Genomic DNA, 6,325 nt, shown 5'->3' with positions numbered 1-6,325 from the left:
AATGTAAAGCTATTGGTTAAATAAGAATGTCTACAGCCAGTTACTGGGGAGAATAGAGAGGTGGAGTTTGTGTTACCAGGACAATAAGGAGACAAAGGAGGAGGAGGAAGAAGAAGAGAGTGGTCTCCATTGGTCATTGAAAGTGATGGACTGGGAGCCCATGGCCAATGAAGATAGACCCCGAGGGCAGTAGAAATAACCCAGGAAGACGGAACCAACAATCTAGCGAATAGAAATAATAAATTAGGGGTGATCCCCCAGTGATTGCGCAAAGCTAAATAAATAAATAAATCATAGTCCGAGACTCATTCATTTGGAAACTAGATGGGAATAGTAATAAGTTTTAATCTTTATACTTCATGGCAGGTGGGTAGCCTCCCTCAGTTCCTCCTCCTCCCTCCCTCCCTCCCTCCCTCCCTCTCTCTCTCTCTCTCTCTCTCTCTCTCTCTCTCTCTCGCACACACATATCAGCTAACCAGCACACCAGGGTGAGAATCGTGGGTTGTCGAGTGAGAGAGATGCTTGTCTACCACTGGTATGAAATTAAAACTGGTTCCGTTTGACTCTTGACCCATAGAGTCAGCCACTGTGGGCCTCAGTTCTCCTTTCCCTAAACTTTGTGTTCTATAGAAAAGCTCCAAAGTCTCTCTCAGTCCTGGCCTGATTCTGGGAGACCCCAAACATTACAGAGAGCACACCAGGAAACCACTCTGGATTCCAAAAGGCATCGATCTATGGGCTCTTCTCTGTCTGCCTTTGTCAATGCCTTCTCCTGTGGCCTTCGGTGCTAATAAAAGTCATAGTGAGGAAAGCAATCGGATGCTGCACGGGGTTCACCTCCTGGGCCTCGAGGGGCCATGAGATCCAAAGGGGCCGCTGTGGCCATATACCGCTTTGCAGTGTTTGAGAAGGTGGGAACAGAGTTTCCAAAACTTAATTGAAACCGGAGGATTTTATTAGTTTACCCGCAAGTGTCAATAAACACTGGTGTCCAGCAGCTGGTCCCTGCGAGCCAGCGGCGGCGCTGTCACGAGGTTAATAACTTCCCTGCTTTATAGACTGACAGGCAGACCCTCTCTGACCGCTGTGCAGTTTGTTTAGATGTTTTCCTGACCATATTTTCAAAGGCTCTATCTGCTATTTTTGTTTGTTTGTTTTTGAACTGCGTCTTTGTAATAATCTCTTTGAAGTCACTATAGCATGGTTAAGCGCCAGAGTTAACAACTCCCTGGTGGTGCTTTTTCTTTAAAAATCCTTGAAATGCTTATTTATTTAAAGGGACCCTCCTTTAGACAGAAGATAGGAAACGTTGTTGAATAATGCTGTTTGATCGAAGGTCTGAGATAGGCAAGAAATGATTTATCCTGCAACTAAATTGAAAGGAATTTTGTCAGTGTGCGTGGACTCCCACGGCTGGTGCTGCCTCCTTTGGAATTCTGAGGTGTTGCTGATCTGTGCACTAGAACCAGCAGCTCTTTGTCGTCTCTTCCTTGCTTCCCACTCCTTAATGTCTTAACGTTGAATGATTTGATAACGGTTGAAAACTGAGAGCTTTCACAAGCATAGTGTGATGGTTAGTGTCAATTACTTAGTCCAGAGTCACGTGGGAGGTGGGCGGCTGCGCATGCCTGTTGGGGATTATCTTGATGCGTGAACTGAGGCAGAATGCCTGTCCCCGTTGTGTAGCGCCATTCCTAGCCTAGGATCATAGACTATGTAAGTGCAGAATGGGAGCCTCGTAGCGTGAATTCATTGCTCTCTGCTTCTTGACTGTGGATGCCTGTGATCAGTTCCCTCAAGCTCCTGCCGCTAGGACGTCTCTACGGAGCAGATGGTGCCCAGGAACCGCGAACAAGAATAACCCCTCCTTTCATTTAAGCTTCCTTTGTCAGAGTATTTTATCACGGCAATAGAAAAAGAACGGTGACGGAAATAAATGAAGATGTCATCAAGCTTCTCCTCCCGACCAATCAGAAATCAGAAATCTTGCATACATCCCAACGTGGCAAAGCTGCCCAAAGCCAAGAGGTTGTTTCCTCCTGCTGAGTTACCTGGTTACAGCCATCTCACCAAATGCCAAGGGTCTAAGCAAGAAGACTTTTAGCATAAAACAAAAACTGGTGTTTTATAGAAGCCAGCAACTTGGTTACTAAGTCCATAGAGAAGGTGTAACTATGGTACCCTAGAAATTTCGGTCACCTACAAGTCTCACAGCTATCACTTATTATAGGAACAGGACCGAGGATGGGGGGCGGGGGAGGGGTTAGAGACGATGGAGTCACGTGACGAGTCCCGGGACTCAGACTCCGGAGATCAACACCAGAGTGCAGAGCGCAGCCCATTTAGCTTATATATAGTGTCTGAGCCAATCCCAAGCCCCTAAGTCCTCAGCCAATCATATCTCACCACACCGTCACCATCTCCAATGAAAGCCATCCCTGATGAGGTAACTCAGAAGCAAGGAAGGGGAGTGGGGAGAATCGTCATCAGTCAGAACTTCCGTGAGGAAGGAGAAGCAGCCCCCGCCCTGGCATCAGTTCCTTTTGCTGTCTCACGGGTGTTCCAGGAGCCATCTTAGTTAGTTAGACCTAATGCCGTGCGGCAGATCAGGTCTCTTTCAGGAGTCACAGGAGCCAGTGGCGCCTCGCTCTGCATCCCACTTTTCCTTCACAAGGTTGACCTCCACATCCCCCACAACCGATCCAGTGTGTTTCAGTCACCTAAAAGAACTCCATGGCTACCAGAAGTATATGAGTCAGGCTGAGCAAAGAAAGACGTGGTCCACTCCACTCGCTGTGGGAAGTACCGCAATCGTCCAGCGTCATATGTGGCCTAACTCGGGTTCTTGGTATGGTGGTGGCTTCTCTGGATATTGTAAATCATCTATTCTCACATTCCTTGTTGTGGGGAGCAATGAAAGCCCTCCGTTCTTGACCGTACAGGACGGTATGTTACTGCCTTTCAGCTGCCTTGGTTTTGTGTGAGTAGCGGTTGTAATGTGGAAACTAAGCCGCATTTTACTCTGGCTGGTTTTTCTGCATAGGGCACATAGCTGTTGTCAACACACGTGGAATGTAGACAGGGGATTGTTGGCTTTGATTTTTCTTAGCCTTGATTTTAATAACGGTTCTTAAATGCTTCAACCTCCCTTCTAGTCCACCACCTACCAGTGATAGTGATAAAAGAAAGATAATAATCCCTATTATTAGGATACGGGGGAAGTAGACCTGTTTAGAACTTGTTCTTTGGAGCAAATCCCATCTGCATTGTCAGAAAATCAGCAGTTCGGTTCATAGGAATCAGCAGTGGCAGCTCCATCCACTTGCAAACACATCACGAATAGACCAGCAGTCCAGTCAGTAGTGTAGAGATAGCAAACAGGAAATCAGCAGTGGTAGCACGGCCCAGCAGAGACAGCCAGGCCTCAGCCAAGTTGGCATGAGTCAGCAGAAGGGACCAGGACCACCAGGAACACCAGAAGTTCTTTCCAGTGACTCTCAATGCAGTGAAGATTCTAGAACAAGAGGCAGTACAAAGCTAGCTATGCAAGCAAGCCCCTGTCACTGCCCATTGGGTCGTATTTATACTCCCTCCAAATATCACACGTCCTCCATGGGTCTTGCCTCACCACATATCCTGCCTCCGCACGTGAGTCTGTCTTAGGCCTGAGTCCAAGGAAGTGGCAAAAAAAGCTTCCAGAGTGCCACCAGAAGTTTGCTGGTGCATTTCTCTCTGTGAAGTCACGACAGAGCTCAGTACGCAATGTAAGGCGAACCAACACATGCATGTCTCTAGCAAACAAACAAAAACAGCCTTCATCACGTGTCTTTCACATGCTTGCTTTAGCAGAACATCCCTTCTCCTGTGTCTGCTTCAGCGAAACGTTCCTTCACGAGTCTGCTTTACGGAAACACCCTTTCGCCTGTGCCCACTTTTGAGACGTTCCTTCACCTGTCTGCTTTAGCGAAACACCATCCGACACGACTGACTTCCTGCAGAACCCTTAAGTTTCCACCTGAGGTGATCACCCTGGAGCATCCCATGAAGCACCCATCTAACACTCACAGTTTCTCGGTGTGTGATTTCCATCCAGGTCCTGTGTGCTGGTTTGCTTTTAAAGACTTCCATAAGAAGCTGCAAACATCCCACTAGCAAAGAGCTGTTTAAATCCCATACAAGCACCATGGAAGCACGGTGAGGGCTTCCTTCCCTCCCATACTTTCTCAATGGCTTCCTGTAATAGTTCAGACTATGAGCAAACAGGTGATTACTTTCCAGAGAACATGTGCTCTGTGTCACAGTCTCTACCTACTTAGATTGGCGCCAATAAACTATTTAACCTGAGAGTGGACCTGGCTGTCCTACAGCATCTGACTCATTATTTACACAGGGACTAATGGGTTTCTAGAATTTTGTACTGTTTCACTAATTCTTCCCTCTCTAATTCCATTCTGTATCAGATCAAATTGGTCCAAGCCCCAAAGCGTGGTTATGAGCCCAGCATCAACTGTATGAGGGGTGGTGTGGGGGGGACCGTATACAAATACCAAGTATTCCACAGGACTCAACTCTGAAAGGAATGCCGGTTCACATGACAGTGATGTCCTGCACAGTTTAACAGACCTTAAAACTACTTCACAGAAACTCAGGGAGGCAACACGCAATCTTTTATAAAAGGCTGGTTTTAGCGGCTTCAAACGCTCAGTTCATGTGTTAGAGTGACCCTTGGTCTTTCTTTTGTTCCTATTTTTGAGAAAAGGCATCATGTAGCTCAGGCTAGCCTGGAACTCCCAATCAGAAAGGGGGTTCCTACCTTCTGAGGATGTGGAGTATAGGTGCCACCACATCCACTTTGTATCGCTTTAGCCCCAAACGCTACAGGATTGAGAGATGGAGCAGGAGGTCTAGTGGTTAGCGACAGCTGTGCTAGTGCACAGCTGTCTAATCCCAGCACTCGGGGACTGAGACTTGGAGATATGAAGTTTGAGTCTAGCCTGAGCTACATAGTGAAATCCAAATCAGCCTAGGCTATGTAATGAGCGTCTGTGCATACACACATACACAGATACATACAGACACACAGACACACAGACACACACACAGCATTCCATGAACTATACTTTTCTTGTTTTGATTTTTTCATTAAATCAAAAACATTTCGATATCTTCAAACCCAAATGCCATTTCATGCCACTGGTTGGGTACTTTATTTGTAGCAAGTGTTTAAAGGAACTAGCCCCCTGTGTGTCAGAGTTCTTCTGCCTTACACAGTATTTTTCAGTCAGATCGCCCTCACTGCCCCAGCCAAGAACACCACTCCTCCTCGCCACGCTCCTGGCAATCCCTCTGCATCAGGCAAGGTCCACTTCTCCAGGAGGCGGGGGGGAAAACAGTCTCTGTTGTGTTTTCTTTTATACCACGGGGTTCGTGCAGGTAAATTTACTTAGCACTCATTTCTAGTGGTGGCGATGTGTTCAGGGTTCCTACTGTAACCCAGAACTCCTGGAAAGAGGCTAAACTAATTGGCAGGTTAAAGTGCCAGTGATGTGGGGAGGTTGGAATGTTGCAGGTACAGAGTCTGATCAGAATCTCCCTTAGGATCTCCTTAGCCCTGGCTAGCCATTCCTTGCCCAAGTCTGGGTCTGCCCTAATGTTCTGTGATTAACAGATTAAAAACATTGGGAACGTATTAACTTAACAAAAACCCTATTTCCCGCCAGTCTAAGGGCTAAGAATGCATGCTCGCAGGTGGCATCCGCGGCTCACAGGTGAGGCTGTCTGCTTGGCTGTACTGTCTCTCTGATGTTTTCACCAAAATCTTCGTTCATGCCCTTTTTTGTTGTTGTTCTGTTTTTATAAATACTTCCCTGAACTACTGCCATGTTGGATAATGGAATTTGGAGTAGACAAATGTGTGCTCCTTGGCTTAGGCCATTCATATTTGGCTCCAGAATCAACTCTCTGATCGCTTTGGGGGTGAGAGCTGTGGTTTTGGGTTGACACTATGAGAGTCACTTAGGAGTTGGTCCACACCGTATTAACTGTGGTGCAGCCTGCGCAAATGTGATGTCGTCACCTAGCTGCATGGCTTTCAGGGGCCACACGGAGCCTCTGGGTTCCACAGGGCTAATCGCAGCAGACAGTATTTATGGAGGGAGCCCTTACTCCATCCCAGCACTTGTGGGGAATGCACAGCATGCTTGCGTTGTCTCACACAGTCAGGCCATGACAGGAGCTGCATCCTGGTAGGAGGATAAACAAGAAAAGACACAGTGAAGTCACAAGAAAAGACACAGTGAAGTCACAAGAAAAGACACAGTGAAGT

The sequence above is a fragment of the Mastomys coucha genome, unplaced genomic scaffold, assembly GCF_008632895.1.
Source record: "Mastomys coucha isolate ucsf_1 unplaced genomic scaffold, UCSF_Mcou_1 pScaffold15, whole genome shotgun sequence".
Classification (NCBI taxonomy): domain Eukaryota; kingdom Metazoa; phylum Chordata; class Mammalia; order Rodentia; family Muridae; genus Mastomys; species Mastomys coucha.
Note: the sequence above shows the minus strand (reverse complement) of the source record.